This window comes from Rhinopithecus roxellana, chromosome 18 (assembly GCF_007565055.1).
Source record: "Rhinopithecus roxellana isolate Shanxi Qingling chromosome 18, ASM756505v1, whole genome shotgun sequence".
Classification (NCBI taxonomy): Eukaryota; Metazoa; Chordata; class Mammalia; order Primates; family Cercopithecidae; genus Rhinopithecus; species Rhinopithecus roxellana.
Window position 1 is genome coordinate 25,370,963 of NC_044566.1, and position 14,650 is coordinate 25,385,612.

Consider the following 14,650-nt stretch of genomic DNA (forward strand, 5'->3'; position numbering starts at 1 on the left):
CTAAAAAGTTTATTTGATATTAATTGGTTTAATATAAATCATGCTATTAATTGTCATTTGTATGAAAAAGTATATCTCATCAGCTTATAATTTATTTTATAAAATAATATCAAAACCTTCAGTGCTTAACATCACTTTACAAGTAAGACAAAGAAATATTTTGTTTAGTCATTGGGCTAAAACAAATGTTGAGGAATTTTTCGTAAGTGATACGGACTTGAGATTGGGCATTATGCCTACCTTCCAAAAGAAGAACGGTTTCTTCTTTGTCTGTAATTCTTGCAGGAGTGAGGTATTGTGAAAGTATTGTTAAACAGAATCATAGAGAAGTTAGCTGCCCTCTTTGATGAATAGCACCAGGTATCTAAAATTAATTGCAAAAGTATGGCCCGGCTAATGAGATGGTCCTTATCTTTTCTCAGCACAGGAAGCACAAGTATTTTTCTGCTGGCTCAATATTTTAGGAAAATGCCTAAAGCGTTATTAACTAAGAAAAAAAAAACTGATTAAAATACCCCAAAGAAATACATTATTATAAATTGTAAAATCTGAAAAATTTAGAGTTAAAACTGATTTCCTGCATTATTTTTAAACCTTCTTTTCTTTTCTTTTTTCACTTTAAAAAGAACAACAACAAAAAAATCTTTCCTCCTGCTTCTATTAGCATTTTTAAAAGCTGAATTAATTACTATTCTTTATAAAATGGCCAATATATATTATAGGTCAGATTAAATCAAAGAAAATATCAAAGGCCATCAATTTAGAAAAAAAAAAAAACAGAACAATGATACCTTGTTTGGAGAAAACACTAGAAAAATGATCATCTATGCAAGAGAATTAATGGATATCCACAAGGGCTTTGCTAATAACATGGGTTAATTACCGCTGCAACACACTAGGCTCAGTAAATAAAGCAGCAGTGCCATAAACACATTAAGATGAGAAACCATCACTGTAAGAAGAAATAGCCAACACCATCACCCTTAGCTCTGCCCAGGAAATGGAAAGCTGTTTTTTAGTCCTTTCTATAAAAAAGGGAATTTTAAACTTACCACCAAATGTGTATAGGGTAATACATAAATACCCTGACACAAAGGGCTAGTGGAACATGGGGTACCCATCATTTATCCACCACTCCTATTCAACATATATTTCATTAACTCAGGAACACTTGTTTTTTTGTTGTTTACTTCAAGAAGAAAAATCATATGTTATATAATACTCGTCATCTGGCCACTTCAACTGTATGTAGTTTGGAACATGTACAACGATTATTTAATTTTCAGGAAAATAGAATTAATCTGCTCACTTTAGTAATGTAATGGGCAAGGTTACAAGACTACAGCTCAAGAATGCTCACAACTAATTGCAGCTGGTTGTCACTTCAAGCAATTTACAGAGAAATCATCTGAAAACCCCACCAACACCACATACCTTTAAGGCTGCAGGTGTTTTCAAGATTTGCAGGGAAAAAATAAAAAACGAAACATGAAGAAAAGTCATGTGGGCTCCAAGTCTAGAGTTTAAGTATTCTTACTCGAAAAAATAAAGTGTCTGTTCAGAGTTCTCAAATAACATCACATCTAAAGTGACTTGGCCAAGCTCTTATCATTCCCTTAAAAAAAAAAAAAAAAAAAAAGGCATCCCCCTCTGATTTTGGCTTTTTTTTGTTGTTGTTACTGTTACTGCATAAATTTTTCCTTTCTACCTATTTTATCACTTATAATTTGACATTATGGAATTACTTTGGGATTGCTGTATTTTTTTAATTAGTATAGATTTAAAAAAGGAGAGATGAGAAAAAGAAAAAACATGAAAACCCTGAAACAGAAAGAGTGAAACATGCAAAATAAAACTTGTGTAGCTCCAAACACACATCTTAAAACACAAAACTTAAATTTTCAATGTCTGGACTTCAGTGATCAGGCTGAAATTTACTAAACTGTTCTCTCCTCTCCCTGTCTGTTTTGGAGTGTTTCGGTTGCCTTTCCTTCTTCCAACAGCTGTGACAACTGTTAAAACAGTCAGTAAAATTAAGTCCGCTCTATAATCCTGGAGTCAATGTTACATTTTAATCAGAGGTTGAAAGGGATTCATGTGATGAGCACACTCATTTAGAATGATTAGACTGACACATATGTCAAAATGAGCAGATATATTATTTTCATCTATTTATGCTATCAGCTATTACTGCTATTAAATGTGAAACAAGCTTTCAAGTATTATGTTCTTTAATGTGCTGGCACATTTCCTAAAAAAAAAAATACATAGTTAGAGGTTAACATTTTAAGCTCTCTTAATGGTGGTCAATAAATTGTATGAATCTTTTTAACAACCTCCAAAGCAGAAACTGTCCAATATTTTCCTCTAAAACTGTGTAACTCTGGTTTCATTTCTGTGTATACATACACGTGATGGGGTTTAACCCAGTACAATTACTATGAATATTAATAGCATGTATAAATTCTGTGGTTTATTAATTGAGACAGAGAGGCAGATGCGTTGCTTAGCGTTAGATCTTTCTGTCTGTCCAGTGAACCACGTAACCATCAGAACTGCAGGCAGACAATAAATCTGTATTTTTTAAAGATGACTTTTAATTGAGCCCAAAAGAAAGCTAGTTTGAATCTTGCGCCAAAGCCAAAAGGACATGTGCCTTGATTTCATTTAAATGCATCTGCTTTAAGAGGCTTATCTAAACGAATTATTCAAATTAGCTATAAGAAGTTAAATTCAAGGAAACTACTTCAAAAAGAAGGCCTCTGGGGGATTTTAAAAGTTTGTTTTCTTTATTTATTTACAAGACAAAGTTCAGAATCTGGGCGTGCTTGGATAAGACATTCTTCCTGACACGAAGACATCTTAAACTCTCCAATTCTACAGCCCGAAGTACACTAACCTTCAAACTACACTTGAGTGGGCAGTCCTACCTTTGTTTATTTTTCATTTTTATTTTTACACATCTTAAGGTTGTTTCTTCCCTTGAGTGTTTCAAACTGATGCAAGCACAGCCTTATAATCTTTCAGTTCCTCCTAAATCCATCTCTTGGCTAATATTCCCTGTGTGAGCGTGGACGTGGGCGGATGGTGCATGTGTGAGCGTGCATATACACACACACTCACACTCACGCTCAAACATACAGGAGCAGCCACCGAGACTGCAAGTCACTTTTCATCTCTTACTTAATTACAAAGCAATGCAATATGCAGTCACTAAGGACAGCTAGTGGACATCTACCTATAATGCACTACCTCATCTTCTAGAGTTTGATATTTTCTTCACAATCTGTAGAGAAAAATGTTTGCCAAGGGCACTCTTTTCAGAATTATAACAGTTGGTATTACTGTAATGTGAAAGCAAAGCAATATAACTGACTCAACAGAAAGGGAGATAAACCAGTGACAGCTCTGGTGATATACTAGTATTTTATCTTAACAGTAGGTTGAAATTAAGTTTATGACCTACTCATTTACACAAAAATGCCTAACTTACTTCTCGTACCCCCTACGCACTCCTCCCCTTTAGTAATCTAAACATATATTTCCATGTGCATAAAGATATTCATAAATACTAATTCAACTGCATGTAAGAACGAAAGTACTTTTCTATATTTTCTGGACACAATAAATGAGACAAATCCACACTCTGAACAGTGTTTATTTAAGGGGAAAAATTTTAAGTCACTACTGTTTCTTCTTTAGTTCCCCCCCCTTAAATATTTATAATGTGTGAAAATCTCATGTACCTAATGGACTGATTTGTCAGTTAAGTGCTGACTTAACGCTAACCATGCAAATAACATTATTCTAGCTCAGAATTGCATAGGGCTAGTTTTTAAATTGTTCTCTGAAGGAAAATTAGTAAATGTGCAATTTTGCCTCTAACTCTGCGCGGTAAGAAATGACAAGGAGCTGAAAATATCTGTCAAACTGCAAATACATAAGAGGCACTCAATAGTATAAATCATTTTGAATATTGTATTTTAAAACATCTGTCCTTGGGAAAATGGGTCCTAGTAAAAGATGCATTTTAACAGTTCACTAAGCATTTGTGCCAAGTGCCTATTCTTAGCACCTGAATAAGAAGTGACTGTCACACAGCTGTTTTACTGACAGTCACTGAGCTTTGCCTCAAAGGTAACATTGTAGTCAGAGAACAATTCTCGACTTACTGAATTAGGAGATCACCCTCAACACAAAAGACACAGACAGACACAAACAAGCAGTCGTGCACACAAAATACCCAGGGCATTACCTGAATCAGTGTGTAAAGATACAGTCTGTCCGCCCCCACCCCCGCACTCCCACGACGAGTTTAAAAAGGAAAGAAAAAAGGTACCTACTCTTCCTCGTAGTGCAGGGAAAAAGATTCAGGAAGGCAAAGTTCTACCGAATCCATGTGCGACCGGCAACCATTATTTGTGCACCCCAGCTATAAATCAAAGTTTCCTTGACAGAGCACAGTGCAATTAACACAAATGTTCTCCTAGTGACAAGCCTATAGGCACAGCCAGTTGGGACCAAAGCTCTCACACTCTCCTAATCAAGGACTTAAAGCCCCGATTGGAGCTTATTAATATGAAGTAGGGCTTTACATATGCAGTCCCACCGGCCCAGCCGCGCAGCCGATTGGGGGGCCTCTGCCCAATCAGGAGGGAGGCGACGGGAGGCTGCACGGAGCGAGAGGAGCCAGGCAGGTAGGCAGGGTGCAGAGAGCCGAAGGGGGCTGGAAACTGAGAGTGGGCAGAGAAAAAGGGAGCGGAGAAGGGAGCGGTTGAAACGCTCCCAATACACACTCTCGGGTTTGATTTTTTTTTTTTTTTTCCTCCCTTTTCTCTCTCTCTCTCTCTCTCTTTTTTTTTCTTCTGGGAAGCTACAAAAGAAACATAACTAACTTAACTCTCTAAGCACTGGAGGGATTTGCCTTTGATTTCTAACCTAAGATCTCTTTTGCCTTGAAAAGGAGAACTCACGCAGACTCTCAGTTAATTTGGGAAAGGATTCTGCGGAAGGTAGAGAATTAAGTTTGTCCTGCCGTTGTCTGTGTTTTGATTACACCGGGGGCTGCTGTTTATTTGGTGCTGTACTTTCTCATGTATTCCTAATCATGTCTTTTCCTGTTTTCCTGATGTATGCTGGGCATTAAAAATAATAATAATAAAGACATTCTTCTAAATTGTTTGAGCATGTGAACTGGGATCGTCATCTCTGAGGTGGAATGCAGTTTTACACAACTACAGAAGAGGAAACAGTGACAATACAATTTGAGAGAATGCATAAGTAAATTATATGTGTAAACCTTTCTATACCTGCGACTGTCTCTTTACATGTAGATACAACGCATAGGTTTTCAAAACAAAGGTAAACAACCGCAGGACAAATTGGCTTCTTCAGTTTTAGGGGTGGGGAGACTGAGGGTTGTGGGGGTAAATAGCGAATTAAATCTCTCTCAATGCATTTTGACAAAATAAAGACAGCATTTTTTTTTTTTTTTTTTTTTGTAGGGAGAGCATTACTAAACAGTGCACTAAAAGTATTCTTAATTATTTGTATATATTTCAGTACAAGCTTCCAAACTAGGAGGCATATAATTATATATATGATTTTACCCAAAACATCCTGCTTTCAAATTAAACACAGTGTACATATTTGTTTCTATACATAAGGCACCCTATATGCTTTAAAAAATAAACCCAGAAACATTTTATAAACCATCACACAGTCTGGTCACTATAAGAACTAGTTTCAAACAGATAATAATTTACAAAACTAAGAATTCTCAATCAAAAGTGTTCAAAAAATAAATAAATAAAAGGAGGATATAAGAGGACAAGTGTGTTTTTTCATCCTTCAATTGTGTATACCATGTCTTTAATTTCCATATAACAAAGAGTTTGCTTAGGTCCTATTTTAATCTACAGGATTTTTTTATACTAGCAAATGTACATTGGAATAGATACCAGCTATTTATGGTGAAGAGATAACTGCTACCTTATGGAGAGTGAAAAACCCACAATTTTGATATAATTCAGCTCTACTGCTTATCAACCTTTTACGTCTTAAGTCCTACATGATAGAAATAGGATAATCTTTGAGATCAAAATAAATTAGTTCAGATATTCATCGTGTGTTAAATTCACTAAATTAGGACTCAACTCCCTCAACCCTCTCAAATTTTCTAGGTCTTAAAAAAAACAAAACACTAAAATAGAGCAGCCACATTAAAATTCAGAATATAAAAATGACAGACATGATTTGGTCCCCCCACAGAAGAAAGCAATTTCACTGCCTTGTATTTAGCTATATCTAAGATATAGGCCTGATTCCTTTTATTTGTGTTCTAAATGCATACAAAGTTTCTAGATCAGAACTCACATAGCAAAAACGGTGCCTCCGAATACTGTATAAAAGCAGGTAGTAAAAGCTTAATTACCAGTAGCATTATGCTGTCTATATTGTTAAATGTGAACTCTGCAATTAAGATGTAAATTTGGTTGTGAGCAGTGAATTAAAAGAGCTTTGAGATGTAGAAGAAAATCCAAGCATTCTGCAGACACTGAGAGAGAAAAAAATTGTCTATTCAATCTCAAATAAGACATGTAATCATTTTACAATTAAAAAAATAAATAAAACAGGCATTTTGCAAAAGAAACAAGATTTTTCTAAAATACACTCAAAGAAATATGGAAGCTAATACTGCATTACAAAGACAGAGAAACATCCTTTGATTCATATGGTTACTATCTTGATTTCTGAATAAACTAAAATTCTCAGGGTAATTAATAGATTCAATTGTACATACTTTAAAAAAGATATGCCAAAAAAAAAAAAAAAAGCCAGAAACTTTCCTTCTTGGTTTGACTATGGATATTTCTTTAAAAAATATAAATTATTTAATGTACTCAATGCATCTTAATATACTCAAAGAATGCATTCCGATTTTGCACCTGTGCAGAATCCTGTACTGTGTTCAGTTTCTTTGCATTATCATGCTGTGACAGAACCTGTTTATTACTCCTTTGAAATGGCTTTTTAAAGACAAGATTTGTAGTGTATTTACCAGTGGACCTCAAGTCACCAAATTTCATACAAGTGATCTTTGATTTCCCATAATTTTCTTATTTCCCTTTGGGTACTTATTTGCCCTCATTATGATCCATTTGACTTCACTGGTGTATATTTTTAAAGATATTTAGCCTCATACTTATGTGTAAGTCTTTTGCTGTGCTCACAGAGATACATGTACAAACATACACAGTGTCATCCCCACTGATTTTCACTAACCATATTTCATCTACGCAAGGTGCAGTGTTCACTGAGCTCACTGCTTTCTGAGTGATCAGACATGTACCAGGTTTGTAGAGTTGGATGTTTTCCCCTTGGGATCAAAGTATCACCTGTACAATTCAAGGACCTAAAGACTATACTTACTGTCTTGAATCCAATTTAACCAATTTAAAATTTTTTAAAAAATCCTCTTCACTAAACTTGTGAGACAGCTTCGAGAATGTTTTACAAATACACAGCTCAGTCATCTCAAGAAACTTCCCTGGTCCCAGATTTTTCTCACCTTGAAGGAGAAAACAATGGATAATCATGGGAAATAAATGCACCATGAGTAATACTGAACTTAAACCTTCAAGAATCTCAATTACAAAAAATCTGGAAAAAAAAAACAAACAAACAGATAAACAGCCGAGGATACACACATATTCCCAGTCTATACACTTCACAATCTTACCACAAGGAGTCTACCCAAATCAAGAAAAACTGAACCAAACAAAAGGATCTCTCATGATTGTTCCACAAAGAATATTAATAAATTAGTTAATATCAGTCTATTATGCATCAGACTCTTAGTGTATGCATAGTTTCAATCTCTTCTTCCTGAAACATAATATCCAAATAAATATCCAAATAAATTCATTTTCAGTCCCAACTAATGCAGTCACCAAGCAGAGAATATACTTCATTCCTATTTCAAAGAACAGAATGAAAACAAGCAAAACTCAAGTGGAAACAACAGGAAGATTCCTATAGTCGTATGCACCAGACATTTTACTACATTTAAGTCAGAATCATTTCCTGCAGCATTCTAACTAGGAATTCTTATGTTGCTAGAAGGTGATGAGAAATGCTTAGTCTTGCTGTTATTGCATATTAACAGCTATATTTAGCTCCTACCTTTCTTTTCTGAAAATTAACAGGACTAACCTGCTTTAAAATGTTCAAGTTTATCACTGTCATTTTTGAAGCAGGTTTTTCTTTTATATTATGCATTCATCATTTGTTAAATATGTAAAACTAAACATGGCATAACAAATTTAGATTTTCAAATTGCCTTGTAATCTTTCCTCAGGAGTATAAAATCTTTGAAAAGCTGTTTAACTTTTTGAACTATTTTCCCTGCTGTTTTAAATGTATCATATATAGTATAATATACCATCCTACAAAAAACAAACCAAGACAATTACTAACTACTATCTTTAACTCCAAAAGAAAACCTTGGGAAAATAACCTGAAATGACAAGCAAGGCACCAGGCTCCCTTCCACTCCTCATGAACTGTGTGGCCATGGGCAGGTCACCTCACTTATCTGTCCCTCATTTCCTCATCTGAGAATTGGGATTTCCTTTGTGCTATAAACCTGCTTAAGAACACACCTTTCCCACTGAGAACACGCAGACTTCTTTCGAAGTCAGGATGACTACTTTACACTATATTACCACCAGCCCTCTATCAATTCATCATTCCTCATTTTCTGTTGCCTTTCATTTCTAGGGCACAGGCTTTGATATTTAAATTATTGTCTCGATTGGCAAGAAGCAATCATTTCTACTGAAAGTGATCGCTTCCACAGAAGCACTAATAAAAACCTTTCCTTTTGACAAACGTCTTGTCCTATAAATCCATCCCATTCCCAAATTATGGAGTCTATATGTAAAAAAAGCCCATTCTCTGGGGAGCAACTGTCTCATCTCCATAACACACTAAACTCTTTCCCACTGTGTTTGTGAAAGTTGAAGGGGGGTTGGGGGGAAGAATCAGAGAAAGACAGAGAAACTAATAGAGGCAATTCAGTTTCTGTTTAATTAATTCAGGATTATTTCATTTTCATTTTGTCAAACTAATAATACACATGGCGAAATGTCAGTAAAAATTAAATTATAAACTACAGTAGCTCCAATGGGAAAACTGACTTTAGTTAGGTTGTATTTCCATCATACTTGCCCTGGTAAGATACCAAATTCATTTTATAGTATCCTACAAGCTTTCTATAATCTGCATAGCATGTATTTACAGAGCAATAGTTAACGTTTTGAGATTATACATTAATAAATGAGTTGCAGTTATATTCTTTTCTGAATGTTAAGTACCATGAGCTAAATGCAGAAAACATTCAAGGTCAATGTCCCGTTTTAGACCTTTTCAGGCAGCTGTAATATTATGATAATCAAGCTTAAAATATTCCTATAGAAAGAGTAAATTAGCCTTTTCACTTGAAAGATGATTATGATAAACAATAAACCTAAGAGAGGACAAAATCCCTATTTTTAAAAGCCATAAATTGTTGACTCAATCATGTGTGTGATAGTGTTGTCCAAAATAAAGGGTAGCTTAACTCTGAGAGAAGGTGGAGGGAGTAGTGGAGACAGAGAAGGAGGGGGAAGTGGAACAAACATGACAGATTCCAGAATAAGCAATCCATGCTTTGATACCAGTAAAATGATCAAATTACCCATCCTAACCACCTCATTCAACATATAATATATTTGAGTCTAAAAATATATATATCATAAAACATCAAAAAAAGCACAATGTATTTTTTTCCTGACATATATGGATGTTCAATACAAATTTAAAAACTCGCTTTTCCTGTGGCTTGTGTTAATCCTTTTGTCTGAATTTTCAAAGGACTAGTGGAAAAAAAAATAAGATATTAACATCTGGTATCCATATAAACAGGTTTAAAGAGTTATACTTTTTTTTTTGATGTTTGAACTCTCTGACACACTTCTAAGATTACTTTTTACAAATGACTATGTTTGATAAGAGTCTCCTTCCCCCAACCAAGGCAAATTAATCAGAGGTGTGTGTTTGTCATACCTGGAAGAAGGTTTTAGAGCAAGGAATTACAGGTCCTTCTGGAACATGCCTTGGGTTCAGATTCCAGTTATGAGGGGTGAGGCTTTGGACTGGAGTCAGCTTCACCCATCTTAATCTCAGTTTCCTCAGCTACTAAATGGGAATAACAATAACAATCTTGTAGAATTCTTATGCGGATTAAGCAGGTTAAACCAATTTAGCACAATATCTGGCCCCAGTTTGGGGACCATATGATCCAATGGGCTGAGGAAGTTTTGGCTTGTACCAGTTGTCTTAGCATAACAATTTGCAGTAGCACCTTCTTACACCCTCAATAGTGTCCCTGTTTGGAGAATACATTTTATTGTCATCCTACAATTAGTAAGCCTTCCATAAATGTTAGTTATATTATTTTTAAATCTTTAAAAATTATTTTACAAACTTTTAAAACTGAACAGAGAGATGTAAGACAAAGGCATTGTAATTCATTTGGCCTCCATCTCTGACCAGGAGTGGAAGATACCGAATACAGAAAAGAAAGTGAAGTGCAAGTTTGTTACATTATGAATTGCTTGCCGTACTGCCACATATACATTGGCTGCATGTAACAAAAGGGAAAACTAAAAGATGTCCCCTTAAAGTTACCATGATGTTTTCTGCATGGGGATGAGGAAGACAGACTTGGGAAAGTTAACTGATTCTGCTGACTCTCCAGAGAATTCAATTGTACATTGTTTACCAGAAAGAAGGGGAGAAATTGCTCATACTCCATTTCTCTTCCTTTAAGACACTTCTTACACATCCCTCTACTCTAGCAGTTCAGTCAATAATGCTGTTGATTTTATTACTATCCCAAGCACAAACTCATTCATCTAGGAGCTCTTTTGATCAGATATCCCAAGAACTCAATTTCTTCACAAGGCTTTGTTCTTGTTACATTGAATGGCCACTAATCTATGGCAGCACATAAAGTCTGGGCAACGGGGAATTACAGGCTGGGAAAGACCATAGGGATTATGAGTCCAGCTTGGTTACTTTACAAGTAAAGAAAACGAGGCTCAGGATGGTTAAGAGCCTTAACCCAGGTTACATACCTAGGTAGTAGGAAAGCTCCTATTAGAAAAGATTACATTTCTCCCCTTTCCAGTGCTTCGTTAGCAACAAGCTACCAATGTTAATGTCACAATTATTGACAATATACTAGCGCATAGAACTCCGACGGAGATCTGACCCCTCTGAGGACAAAGGTCCAGTAAAAACCAAGGGACATCTGAACCCAAGAGATAAATATCGAAGTGTAAACCAAATGGTCCTCCATTTTCTCCAAAAGTTTAGAAAGGTTAAAAAAAAAAAAGTGACATATTTAAAAAGAAGTGGGAATGTATTGGTAGAAATAAATTCTGTCTTCTCCCCAGCTATTATTGTCCTCTTAGAAGCATATTTTAGCTATCGTTTCTCTCAAGGATTCAGTTTTGTCAAACAGCCACACCTTTCCCTACTCTGAACTCTATCTGACTGTAATCTGTGAGCTGGGCTGGGTCTGACAGTGTCCCCAGGGCCAGTAATGGAACTCAAGAAATATTTTTGTCAATGTTATAGGAACACAATGAATACGTCTTGGATGAGTGAATGAATGAATGAACTAATGACCAAGGCTATTACTCAGCTAATTATTAAATTTAAGAGAGGCTGCCAAATTTAATGACATAATTCAAGCCGGGTAACTAGAGTAATATAGGAAAAATTTAAGAGATAACATGATTGAAAAAAATAGGTAAATGGTGAAGCAGAAAGTTGATAGAAAAACATAAAAAGAGGAAAAAAAAGATTGAGGGCAAGGCCTGCTCCATGCTATACTAAGGCGCACCAGCACTTCATCATCATTTATTCTTCTGATAGCTAAGAAGGAGCAATGTAGAATGATTGCTGTCTTCCTTTACTTTCTAATTTTCCATGTTTTGTAAATATTCATATTGACTATTGGATAATGAAGACGATTATTATTAAAACAAAAGCAAACAAACAAAGCTGCCATATCAGTACCTAAAACTGTGACCCTTCCCAGGGTAACATGGAAACATTTTCTCATTTAATCTGACAGCAAATGCTTTTAAAAATCATGATCCCAGATATGTCCTGAAATCAAAATTTTTTAAGTGTTCAAAATGATTCTTGTATGTAACATAAAAATTTCTATGTTAAGGATTCTAAGTACTTTTCATTATCTAAAGATTTCTTTGGTTAAATGTTGACAAGGATCCCATGAAGAATGGTCATGGAGTTCCTATTTCTATGAGATGTTTGACTGGAGTAGAGTGAACACTGAATACTTTCAGTGGGAAGGTGGATTTTTCCTCTTACGGGGGGAGGAAGAAGGGAATTAATCAGCAGAATAAAGCAAAGGTCTTACCTTTAGGCCGTTCTTTACCTCTCTTTACTCCCTGCAGTTTTTAAACAAGACCTGTACGTTTTGCTTGATGATTTCATTGAAAGAGCAAGACCCTGATGAGAACATATCACATTCTAGAGAGCCAACTGTTATTTCTAGAAAACCACATTTTGGATGCAAAAAAGAGTGAGATTCCCTGGTTCAATTATTACACATACATATGCATGTATCTAAATGCAATATGTACCCCCAAAATATGTACAACTCTTACGTATCAATTTTAAAAAGAGTGAGACAAAGAATTCCTTTCCCATTTCTGTTGTAGATTAAATTACAGGAATGGTGGTGGGGGAGGGGCATGAGGACTGTACTCAGGACATTGAAATCCTGGGGTTCTTATCTCACCTACAGTTTGTAACTAAGTGCACAGATATTTGGATCACAAAGGTTTATCCAATCAAACTGTCACCGAAAAGCAAGAGTTCAGTTACCAGTTGAATTAGGAAACTAAATAAATCAAAGACCATTTTCGTTAGTGAGAACAGACATGGATTAATTCATCCTTCGATAAATTAGAACGTTAAACGAAGAAGTGAAATTTAACAAAGAAAGATTTTTTAAATTTTTGTATTTTTAAAATATAGACAGAAAAGTTAGCTATTTAGAACATTTAAAAATTCTGATTAAGAAGTGGAATATCCAATATTTTTGCTATAATTTAACATTAACAAAGAAATTTCACACGTGCTCCTTTTGTTCCTCATGACAACTTGCTGTAGCAGGTAGAAACTTCATTATTATTATATTATAATCCCATTTTCCAGATGACACTGAGATTCAAAGGGTTTGTTGATTGCCCGATAGCACTCAGTTTTCATGCCGCAAAGTTAACATCTGGATTTATTGATTTTTTTTTTTTTTTTTTTTTGAGACGGAGACTTACTCTGTCGCCCAGGCTGGAGTGCAGTGGTGTGATCTCAGCTCCCTGCAAACTCCACCTCCCAGGTTCATGTGATTCTCCTGCCTCAGCCTCCCGAGTAGCTGGGACTACAGGCGCCCACCACCACACCCAGCTAACTTTTGTATTTATAGTAGAAATGGGATTTCACCATGTTGGCCAGGCTGGTCTCAAATACCTGACTTCAGGTGATCTGCCCTACTAGTGAAAATGTACAATACAAAAAGAAAACCACTAGGCTTGGTGGTGTGCACATGTAGTCCTAGCTACTCCAGAGGCTGAGGGAGGAGGATTGCTGGAGTCCAACAGTTCAAGGCATCAGTGACCAATGATCAATGGTCACACCTGTCTATGAATAGCCACTGAACTCCAGCCTGCAAACATAGTGAAACCCCATCTCTAAAATTAAAAAAAGGGTGGAGGAGGGGAGAATCCTGTGGTCTCAAAAATTTCCCTTCTCTATCAAGAATTTTACTCTGGTTAGGTACAGCTCCAAATTGACTGCTTTCCCTTTCCCAAGTTTCCCAGCCATACAACCACAGTAAAATTCGAGGATATCTGAGCTAAGGAACCAAAAGACTTAAAGAGGAGCAAAATCATTCCTCATTAAGACAGAAGCAACAACAATCCAAGAAATATAACTCAACTTTAAAACTACCATATTTGCTTAGAGTTTTTCAAAGATCCCCTTGTTAATAAAATAGAACTATGATCAACCCATACAACATAACAGCTTTCAAACATTCGTGTTTTCTTCAGAATTATTCTGTTTCATCTGTATAATCTTTCTAGTCTGCAGTATAAGGGCCTTTTTTTTTTTTTTTTTGTCATACTACCAGGTGCTTTGGGGCCTGGGCATGTTACTGCTGAGAAGATCTTGGGAGAAAACATGGCCACATTTTGCTTTCCCTATTAGCAAAGATGATTAAATAAGACAATATTAGCTGTAATGGGATCTTTTTGTGGTGATAACTTTCTAGTACTGCCCATGTTCTCCCCCAACATTGACTTCATTGCCATCATTGAACAGTTAAACCTATTCAATTATTCAATCCTAATCAATATTTTGAGATGCAAAGAAAGTAAATGTAAATATTTTGCTTATTTTTACCATACTTGATTCATGTGCTCTTACTGGAGGAGAAAGTTACATATTTATAAATAAACCATTGCAAAAAAAAGGGGGGGGTCCTTTTCTTGTAATTCTGGCTCTCATT